The sequence below is a fragment of the Platalea leucorodia genome (genome assembly GCF_965183815.1).
Source record: "Platalea leucorodia genome assembly, chromosome: 16".
NCBI lineage: Eukaryota > Metazoa > Chordata > Aves > Pelecaniformes > Threskiornithidae > Platalea > Platalea leucorodia.
Window position 1 is genome coordinate 10387609 of NC_138838.1, and position 11562 is coordinate 10399170.

The 11562-nt window shown below is 43.9% G+C and overlaps 1 protein-coding gene across 1 annotated transcript in view; it reads right to left on the minus strand.

Annotated features, from left to right (window-relative positions):
- ACACA (acetyl-CoA carboxylase alpha) overlaps positions 1–2205 on the minus strand; it is a 142696-nt gene extending 140491 nt beyond the window's left edge. The window contains exon 1 of the mRNA XM_082328122.1: positions 2172–2205. The gene's annotated coding sequence lies outside the window, so the exon portion shown is untranslated. The remainder of the gene's footprint in view (positions 1–2171) is intronic.
- Between the last annotated feature and the right edge of the window lie 9357 nt (positions 2206–11562).

Below are 11562 nucleotides of genomic sequence, written 5' to 3' on the forward strand. Positions count from 1 at the left end.
GGAGCTGAAACTTAAATCGAAGGAGCAATGCAAGTTTAATTCCTAATGCTGCCGGAGCTGGTCATCTGTGTGGAGAGACCCTCTTGCTGCTGGGGGTGCAGCGGTGTTGGGGGTACAGAAGCATAAGTATCTGCGCAGAGAGTTTTGGGGTCTATTCAAACGAGGACATGGTTTAGTGGTGGGCTTGGCAGTGATAGGTTAATGGTTGGACTCGATGATCTTAAGGGTCTTTTCCAACCTTAACGATTCTATGATTCTATGAAACAGTGTTCAGGCAGGGCTCGTCACCGTCAGCACCTCCCTGCAGCGCTCAGAGGGACGTAACCGACACCCGTACGTCACTGTACCTTCCTCTCCTTCGTGGGGAAATAGGGTTTTGTTGTATAATTTACATGTGCACTGGGCTCCCTATTCCTGCACTTCCAGGAAAGGGTGATGCCGGGTTTGAGAGGATGCCCCGGGAGAGCTCCCGGCTCTGGGGCAGCAGTCTCCAGCTCACAGAAACTTCACTGCAGCAGCGGGAATGGTAACAGAACAGTGAATTTTCTCAGCCACCGACTTCAATTTAAAACTGCAGGCGATTTCTTTTTAAAATGTGTTTTAAGACTGAGCCGATGGTTACCGGGGATGTGAGACTGTGCTCTACCGGGAACCAGCGCGCTGGCTTGGGAGCACACGCTGGGATACGTGCCTACTGCAGGCAAGTATTACACGCGTGGAAAATCTTACTGGGGCTTTGTAGCTTTGTGGTTAATAATATTCTTAGGGGGAACAGACCATTTTCTCACCTCCATCAGGACTAAATCTGGAAAATTTTTCAGGGCATGGACATTTGTATTTATATCTCTATAGGTAAGTCTTTTATATAAAGAATCTTCCTCCATTTAAGTATTTGTATGAAGGAGCTAAGTGAGAAGGCTAGTAAATGTTAGCTTAATCATACGCAGTACTAAATCCCAACTCACGCAAAAGTGAGGGGGAGTGCTTGGCATGCTGAGGGATTGTGTCCTAAATCACTGATAATAACTATATACCGAACTTACAAAATCAGAGATTACGACAGGTGCTTAGTTCATCCCATCTAGTGTTCTGAGTACTCTGGTCGTGCTAAAACCTGCATGCTGCTTGTCTGCCCTGCCCATTTCCTCCATTCAGTTAATAAATACTATTGAAATACTGCTGGAGGAGTGATTGCTACATATAATTAAATCCTGTAGCAACTCTCCCGTTCAAGGGCAAAGAGAGAAAAGAACATGTGAAAACAGCAAATGAAATACATTAACCTTAAAAATAAAGCATGCATTCAGGAGGTGCTTTTGAAATTAAACAGCAGTTAATATCCGTGGGCCACCCTCAGCTTTGCTGGCCCTAAAGCAGCACTTCATTTATCATTATAACATTAACAGTTGGGCTTTTTCACAGATGGATCCTAGGGCACATCATACACAAGGGCAGTTGTTGGTAGCCTATATACATACAGCACAGAACAGATCCCAAAGTATTCCATTATGTGAATTTTACACAAGCAAATAAAAGCCTTGGGCCTTACATCTTTCACACCTGCTCTTACCCACTGAAGCCAGCAAGAAAATCTCGCCTCCTTGTGAACAAGTGTTGGTGGAACACTTTCACAAGGAAGACAATTTGGGAGGAATTACAGTAACTGATTTGGCATACACTGCAGGGTAGGGAATACCCAACAATTATTTTTGGCCAGGCTGAATCAATCCTGCATTTACGATGCCTGGTGCATTTTGCCGACTTACATAGGAGCAGAAACGGGTTCAAAATTTCCCTCAATTCTAGATTGAAATAGTACAAAGGACTGGTTAAAAACGTGTTCAAGCTTTAAATTGTGGGCAGCAGTAATGTGTGTTTTAATGCAAACATACTGTTTCACAAAGTTCTGACATACTTTCCTGTAGTTTTATCAGATTTTGAATTGTAACCGTATTTCTGCTTTGGGGGGAGGGGATTGGTTAAATGCCCGTCCTTTTTCTATTATGTTCAGAAATTGGACACAGTACATTATTTACTCTTACATGACTTACGAGCGCATGTACTGTTACACGTGCAACCCCGCCCCTCCCCACATTTCCTCAAAAAAGCAAGTGTAGCCTTAATAATGCAAGTAAATAATTTCCAAAAAAATACAGGGAAAATGTTATTACCTTTTATGACACCAGGTTAGGGTTTCACGTCTCTTCTCCGGGCTCTGATAACATCACCAGTGCAAACACAGGAAAGATCATCCTAGGTTAGGGGGGTCAGCGACGCCATCCATCCTGGCACAACTCGCGTCCTGGCAGGCAAGTAAAAGAGAGAAAGGTCAGACAGCTTTTTAAAGCAAAATCATGGTTTAGCTATTTAGAAAATATTACAGAAGATTTTAAATATCAGAAATGAAACGTTAATCCTTGCAACACTGACGATATCTGCCTGTTTTCAAGGACAATCGCTAACAAATACCTCATTCTCTCCAGTTAGCAGGTTAGCTGCCATCGCTAACTCGCTCCACAAGATGTGCTGCTATTGGTCCTAAGTTTTCTTACAGCTTCAGGAAACGCCCTAAATCGTCTTGTAAAACTGCAAAGTTAGGCTTGTCTTGGCATTCCCAGCCCAGGAAGAGAAGCAGCAGAACTAACCAGAAAGTGAAACTCTGCACTGTAGATGGGATGGTGAACATTTAGTAACGGTATTAAATAAGCACATCAAAAATAAACATTTAGATGCCTGAAATTATTTATAATCTAATTCTCTTTCCAATATTTTTGAATTTTTATTTACAGGCTGAGGAAATTTGGATTCCTGATGATTTCTATCTTGAGAAAGTTGCATAAAAATTATGAAGTATGGAAATGCAGCTTAAAAAAAGGATACAGAAGTGAAGTCTCTTACCCAAACTTTCTTTAAAAAAGTTTGGGTAAGACATTTCTGATCATCTGAGTGAGAACACACTCATTGACAAGATGATGACATTCTCCTCTATAAAGGATCCTAATAGGTCTCCCTTGGAGATCTATGCACGGCATTTCACAAGCAGAGAAATGTGAATGAACATTTTTATTTTATTTTGCATCAATATGCTATTTCCAAAATAAAAGATTCATTCAACTGGATAAGAATTTAAATGTGTTGATTTGCAGCTACATATTCTTTGTACTACACCTGGGGAGGGGATTGGGGAGGGTTTACACTTCTCAGGAAAATTCACTTTTTTTTTTTTACACTGGAAGCTGGTGAATGGTATCCTTAGTCTACATTCATTCTTTATGGTTGGTGTCAAGTTGCAGTTTATGGTAACTGGATGCCAATTATGAACAAACACAGCACTTCAGAAAAATACTTAACACAATCATAAATATGAGGGCCAAATTATCAGGAAGCCCTCCTAGGTATGAAGCAGATCAAATGTATCTCACACTGGCCATGCTCTTTGAGATTCTAGAACTATCTTATCTTTTCACACCTTTACCATAGTATTGTTGGGTTTTTTTAATTCTACTATTGGCTTTTCAATTTTAATTGAAAAAAAAAAATCATTGAACTAAAGCAGCTGAATACACTAAAATAAAAAACACAGTCTCCATATCTGCAGAAGAGGCAACTGCAATGAGAATGTTTTCTATACCACCCGATAGACTGTAAATATTAAATATTTATACTAAAATCCATCCTTATCCACATGAATATCTAAACAAAATAGGCATGCAAAATAAATATTGACATGCGAGCCCTTGCCACTCCATTTGCTCTCTTTTTAAACTTAAACATCTTCTGGCATTATCAATGCTTATGAAAACGTTTTCTTGAGTCTCTAGAGTATCAGTCATTTGAAATGTCAGGGGTTATTTGAGATTGAACAACAATACTCTATCGGGGACATAAACCTGTAGTTATTCAGCATTTAAAAGCCAGAGGCTTTGGAGGAAAAAGTGATTTCCATCGCCACCTTGTGTCTAATACAGAAAACGCCAAGTCTTCAAAAACGCCCAAAGCCTGAAGAAATCTCACCAGGACTTTGTGATGAGAGCTGCAGAGAGTAGCCTGATAATTTTCCCACTTATTTCGGGGTGCTGCCTTTATGTATCGCCTCTGAATTTGCCGGGCGCAGCTGCCCCGGGAGCTGCTGCATTTCACCCAGCGGCACATGGGGCTCAGCCTGGGCTCCCTCCTAGCTCCTGGGAGCAACGTGCACCAGGGCCGGCAGGTAACACAGGCTACCTTCATTTCCTAAGCAGTTTTAGGCTTTATCACCAACCTAAAAAGCCCGAAATGGCCTGGGACCAGCCTGCTTGGCATCACTTCTCCCCATGCCAGAGCTCCAGTGGAAACCCCTGCCAGAGCTGGGGACCCCTTGCAGCACTGTCCTTGCCCCCGTTCAGCGCTGCCCTGGGCCAGCGGGAAGGCTCACCTTTACCAAAGACCGGTGAGGGCAGGCGATGCCGGCGGAGGGATTACATGGTGCTGGTTTTCCTTCACCCAAGCGGCATGCCTTATTTAGCCACGCTTGTGCACCGAGGCTCGCCCTTGGCCCGCGGGTGTTCAGGGCCTGGGCAAGCTCAAGCGCCCCCGTGGCTCGCAGGAGGTTGCTGAGGACCCTCTCTTTGGGGGAGAAGGCTTTGGGAAAGGGTTCTGTTTGCCCCGCAGCAATGGGGCGGCTGCCATGGGGCCCTGTTCTAGAAGGAGCTCAGCCCCACGGCAACCAGCGGCCCCCAGCCCGCACCAGGAGCCCAGCGTGCCCCGGACCCCTCTCCCACGAGACGCTGCATTTACCCGTTTCACCCATTTCGGTGCTTAACTCTGGGACTCGTGTTCAGGACCAGCATTAATTTGTGACATACCTATTGAAAGGAGATTTGACCGACAGATACAATTTTTTTTCAGGTCCATTTTTTACCAAATTCCATGTTTCTCCCAATTGGATTAAAACTAGAAATTAGTACAATCTACAGTGAATTAAGGCTCTAACTTTAAACCCTCCATATGTTGAGCAGGGTAAAGGTGCAGGAGTTTTGAAAAGGAATATAGGATTACAGAGCTATTCGGGAATCTCTACTATATCAGCTTGGTATCTGCTTAAACACCTTTACAACATTACTCAAAGGAAGCAGTAAAGATAAAAAGGGCTTCAAGATTGTCAAGAGAAGATGTAATTATGCTCACAATATTACTATTTGGCTTAGTGTTTGTGCACAACAATCTCAGCAGAAAAGGTGAGTTGTTCACATCCTTGCAAGTTCTAACTGAATAAAACTAAGGATTTTGTAAGAGACTAACTTATGTAATATTAGGAATAAATATATCGTTGTATGTTCACTTTCTCTCCTCTGCCATATGCTGAACTAAGTCTTTAATCCATACGCCCTCACCTCAAATTCTTGCACCTTTAATCCATATGCCCTCACCTCAAATTCTTGCACCTTTGTTGTCAGCAAAACGCTGACATTTAAAATTAATTACTAAAAGAGGGTAGTACTGACTTAACTGTGCGTTGTAATTAAAAGTGGTTCATCCTTCATTCCCTCAGACCCCAGAGACTACGAATGTCATGTGGAAAACGCCTCAGAAATATCCGGCAGCATAAGAAGCCTGAACATCTTCCTGCAAGGTAAGGAGTCCATGGAAGAGGAACGCTGTCAGGGCTCTTAACGGTGTGGTTAACATTTTCAGCTGTCTCAGCTATTCCTCAGCCACCTGACCAAAAAGGATACAAGAGGTTGTGCAAAATTTTAGCTCTGTTTTGCTAAAAAACAAAGATATCACTATAGTAACCTTTGATGGGTTGTGTCACTTGCCGTCAGTAATTATGCATAAAACCTGAAACTTTCAGATTTCAGCATCTGAGCGCCTCGATTCAGGGCCTCAGCTCCCACACAGCCTTTTGAGTCCCCGAGGGCAACAGGGACCCCACAGAGAGGGGTCTGCCTGTCGACTGTTCGGGGAGCTGCCCATAAGTAGCTATGTTGCTATGAAGTTACGCACTGTGAATGTTGTCCTCCAGCATGTAACAACTTACTGTGCTTGAGCATTAAGAATACAGCTAGTCCGACAAAAAAGAACCACCAAAGGGATCACACACAGAGAACCTGCTTGAATTTTCCTCATCGTAACATTAACAGCAAGCTGCCTCTGAAGTTCCTTTACAGTAGTACATCCCTCACAGCTAACTCTGCTGGCCTGAACCTTTTGCAAGAAGAATTACAAATAATTTAAGAGAAGCCATTTCTAATGATTCTTATCCTTTTCCAGCCCCTGGGATAGCAGCAACCAAGGGGAAGTTAAGCAGAACCCAAAAAGTCATCACTCTGGAATGCTTTAGTCTTCAAAGCCCCGTGCAAGTAAATCTGCTGTATTTGGAGAAGACACATGGAGATTTGAGAAACCAGAGAGTAGAGAAATACACCCTGCAGAGCCTGAAAGTCGTCGCCCGTGCAGACAGGAAACCTGCTATCGGCCACTCCTGCGTCTTACAAACACGCCACAGAAAAAAGTTTCAGAGAAAATTTATTCTTCAAGAAAAAGGTAAAAAGTTCAATGTAGCAAATATATGTTTAGGTATGTCAGAGGATGGCAGTGTTGAATTTCATATAGCTGATACCTTAGCAGCTATTGAAAAAAATTATTTGTACCTTTCTATTTTTTTTAAAAAAAAAAAAGAACTAGGAGAAAGTAATGATCCAGAATTAACACTACGGAAAGCTTCAGGTTTTGGAACAATTCCCTGCTGTTGTTTTCCCTTCTTTTGGAAGGGCCAGGAGGTTTTGGCAAATAGAGTTTCCAATATTAGTACATATAGAAAATTCTGTACATTGGGAAATTGCATACGAGCAAGGAAATCAACTGTCTCTAGTACGTTACTGCAAATTGCCAGGTACACTGCCACCTCTTGCCAACTGTGTCAGTGTGCAAGTAATTCTAGCCTTCGATTGCTGCTGGTTCTTCAGTTTAAACAGAAACAAACACTTAGTTTTAAAATTTCTGTTTATTTCCAGTGTTTCTAGCAGGGATATCAAATTGTGGTATAACAGCAAAGCTGCCCAAGCTGAAAGTTTTTGCAGAGGGTTTGACTGTCCTGCATGTGCACCAAGAAAACCAAACTTTAGAGCGTAAGTACCAATCTTCCCTCCAGAGTCACAAAAGTAGCATAGCAGTAGATGTAAAGGATAGAAAAACTGGCTTTCACACACACAACTTTGACAAAGTTCTCCCAAACAGCAATTTCTTTGAACAGCAGTATTGCCTCTCCCAATAAATGCATTGGCCCGGGTGCTTTGTGAATCCATGGCTGTAATGAGAACAGAGTGTTCAGGCAGTGCCTTTCACAAGAAGTTACCCATGTTTCGGTGTGCCCCGTGAGGACTCCTACCTTCCCTTAAAAACCTCACCTGACTTCAGCAGGAAGTTACAAGCCTTACTGCTGTGACTGGGCTTACACACCAGTTTCATCTGGGGACCAGGCAGGAACTGAAAGATATTTGAAATATTTTAAAGTAAAATGTTTCCAAGATTCTAGAGAGATTTACAGCTTCCTGTGAAAGCCTCCAGGAGACTCTGAATTGTTCCTCTGCTCTGGTCCACCAAACTGAGCCCAACCTAACCAAAATGAAGAAAATTTTGAACTGTCAAAGACTTGTAAACACATTTTAAATATTCTTCTCTATCTCATTTCAGAGGGAATTCCATCCACAAATGACAAAGATCTGCTGAACAGACAAAAACTAAGTATCGTCATTAAAGTGTTCATCGCTTGCAGCCTGTTAGCCTTCGCAATACCCTATATCGTGTTTGTTATATGTGAAATTCCCTGCCCGGTAAGTTTTTGAACATGATAGCTTCTCATCTCAATCCTGCCCCCATCCAGAATACAGCCTTGTACGTATGGCTGCTGAGTTGAAATATGTTTACCAAGTTCTCAGGAAGGGAGAACTGTCTTTGCAGATACGGACAGAAGCTGTGTGCTCAAGACAGTGTGACAAGAAAAATAGATGGTCTGAGATTTGCAGACCTCCTGAATTCACTGTACTACGATGACCACAACCACCTCATGAACTTCTTGACATAGCAGGACACTGCTCTTCCTAGAGGAAACCTTGTTCCTCCTTCTCAGCAAGGATTAGCAGCAGAGTAATTCGCTAGCTCCCTGTCAACCCAGCTACTGGTTTATGGGAGGCATGTCTGATTTTTGGTTGCAATCAACGGCTCCCTAAATTACTGCTGTCAATGTGAGGCAATTCTGTCAAAAAGCAGCCCAGAACAACCTTGTGCTCTTGTGCACGGGCAGCTGCTGGCCAGCTGGGAGAGGTACTCCTGATGCCAGAGGAAGAACAGTTTAGGGGTGGAAGAGAATAGGCAAGACTTTCGAAGGACAGGTCACCCTCTCTAGTCTGCTAGGCTGCAGGATGAACTACTTCAGCATGCTGGTTGAGGGTGTATATACAAGAGGCAGATACTGAGAACAAAAGACATCAGGGGCTGCGATATGGCAACTTCCTTCTGTAAAGCTGTATTACTTTGATGCCTAAAAATCCAGTAGCATTCACCATGGCCCCTCCAGAAATACATAGCCTTTTTTTAGTTTTGCACAGCTGGTACTCCCCACCATCCCCTACAGACCTCTAACTGCTTTTGCTTCTTTCCTGAGTGCTTGTGCCCTGACTGGATCAACAGCATATGCCACAGCAGAAGCAGCCCGTCTGCAGCCCGCGTCCCAGTGCGTGAGCAAACAGCAACACTGGTAACCCCGTTTCTGAAGGGCACGGAACAGAAGCCACTGGAAGCTTTTGCCTGACTCTCAGCCTCCCTTCCCCAGGTACTACTGGTCAGCGTCAACCAAATTTGACCGAGGGATAGCAGGCCTCAATGCAAGCAAGTTTCCAAGTGAAGGTCTGATTAGGTAGCAAGGAGACAGCCAAATCCATCCCAGGGGGAAGCTGGGTGGGCTCAGCTGTCCCCATGCTGGCTGGCAGCCATCCGACAAGCCTTGCGTGCCTCCTGGGCAAACAGCACACACAGCATGCGCCATCGTGCCCATGGCCACGAGCGGAGACAGGAGGGAGCTAGGTGAGACAGGAGGGAAGCTGGGCCTGTCGGCGTGGGGAGGACGTGTGGGGCCAGTCTGGGCTCATCCGTTCTGCTCTTCGCAGGGTGACCTGGGTTTACGTGCATCTAAGCAACAATAACTGTGCTTGAAGATAGACCTGTCCTTTCCCCCTCAAGAAATTAAATAACCCTGAAATATTAAGGTGCCTTTTCATGAAGAAATGATTTAATCTTGTGCTTCCTACCCCATTAAGTGAACTGCTGAGGTTGAACAGTTATACTCTACTCCCACCTCTCACTGTAACTTGTGATCGAGTCACTTAACTTCAGCGTACCCAGTTACCTGTCTGTCACCAGCTCTAACAACCGCCTTGCAGCGAGACCAGAGAGCTTAGCCCTGCCGACACACAAGAAGCCCTCTGGATATTACACATACAGAACAAACCGCTTGAGAGCATTTAATTTGCAGAAATTATCAGTAAATAATTTCAAATGGCAAATGAAAATTACCTCATTTGTTAAAACTTCTGAGTAGAAAAAGGCAGCATGTGAGCACATTATTCATTACAAATTATCCACTTACATCTTCTCGGAGTGTAACTGTAGTGAGAAATGTGCTACAGTGAGAGGTTTGGAAATTGAACTGAGACCCTTAAGAGCCATTTCACACAAGCCATTGAACAGCCACCAGGTGGTGACACCTTTGGGCCTCTACCAAGCTGAAAACCATTTCAACAGGCTTAAGGCAAAAGACTTTTTATGTCATTGCTCCCTCCAGGAGACATGAGGCATGCTGTAACTTCCCTAGTCCAGTTCAGCCAGGAGATGTCGCACCACTAAATTACTGATCTGAAAAACGCGAGCACTGGTGTAAAACTCTAGGAGTAGGGTTGTTTAACATTCCTCACAAATATTTTTTCTTCCCTTGGCAGACAGATGCATAATAGCAAGACCCTTACACGAAAAGATCCAAAATCATTGTCACCCACGAAACCTACCCATGAAAAGCTGCAGGCCTCAGAGGAACACCCTTTTTACCCGCGAAGATGCACCACCTTTCCCTCACCACTTACTGGAAACAGCAGGAAGCAGCCGCTGAGAAGACACCCATATGCTGATTCCTTCCATTAACTACCCAGATTCTTATTCTAATTCCCAGATACAGGAAAAACCTGTTAGCATAAGCAATAAATATTTCATTGACATTCCAAACTCTGCCTCTCCCAAATTCTTAATTTTTTTCCCATAATTTTTCACATGCATTTGGGGCCTGAGCAAGAGGAAAAGGAAATAATGTTCAGTATTTTTAGTCTTGCAGTTAAATAGTTCAGACAAGAAGCATCCATGTAGCAAACTCATCCTAGGATACCAGACCTTCTCCTCCAGCCTCAACAGGAATAACGCAGATATTAATTATTGAGCTTTAGCCTTTGCCTAGGTCTGAGTAGGTGCACATTTTCATGTGCTGGTAGAAAATGAATCTCTGATCTATTTGCAATGTTCTTACATCTAATGCAATCTTCAGCTCTCAGACATCAACTGCCGAGGGCTACATCTGTCTGCTACAGAGAACGGCTTTCAAGTTCTCATGCAAAGGATTAAATGCTTCAGAATCTGCATAAATGAATAGAAGCAGCCTTCGAGCCTCGCAGTGAACAACATACCACTTCCCCCCAGTGATGCAGATCTTGTTCATCTAAATCAACATCATGCATGCTCTGAGGGGCACCAGAAGAATTTCACACAAAATTAGTATCTTACAACTGCATAAAAAATGTTGCACAGAAACAGTAACGACAGGAGTTTTTTGTGGAAGAGGTATGGGGTCACTGAGCTATGTGGGGTAGACACAGCCCGGTCCGTGGTGGGTGTTCCAGGCAGGTCGAGTTTACTGCAAGAACAGCACCCAAGTATAAATATTTGAAATCCATTAAATACCAGTTACGTTTGCCAGCACCAGGGCACCATAAGCATACAGAGCATCTCCTTAATATCCACGTTAAACCACGTTTTAATTGTCAGCATTGCTGCTACAGTTGCACCAGGCTCTGAATGAGTACCATGTCCCCACAGGAACACTATACAGCATACGAGGCTACCACAGAGGTGACGAGAGATACCGCGAGGTGTGTATTGCCACCGTGCCAGGCTGGCTGTGCAGACCGTCTAATATGAAAACAAACGACCATTTTACAGCAACTAGCTAAACCATTCCTGAGCTTTAGGGTTTTATGCAATGCAAGACTCATTAAGCCCCATTCAGATCCCTCTGACTGGGTGTTCTCAACAAGCCCAAGCCCACACACGCGCCCAGTTCACACGGACATCCGCAGTGTGCATGGGAGGCAGCCACGAGATCGTGTAGGCAGGGTAGTGCCTGCGGGCAGACAGGGCAGGGACCGGAGAGCCCTTTCTCAGGTCAAAGTCAGCCAAGATTCGCCTTTGCTACCTCAGAAACTTAAAGGATGAACCCGAAAAGATGATTTCATTGGCAGGAACGATCCGAAAGCTGATTTATTG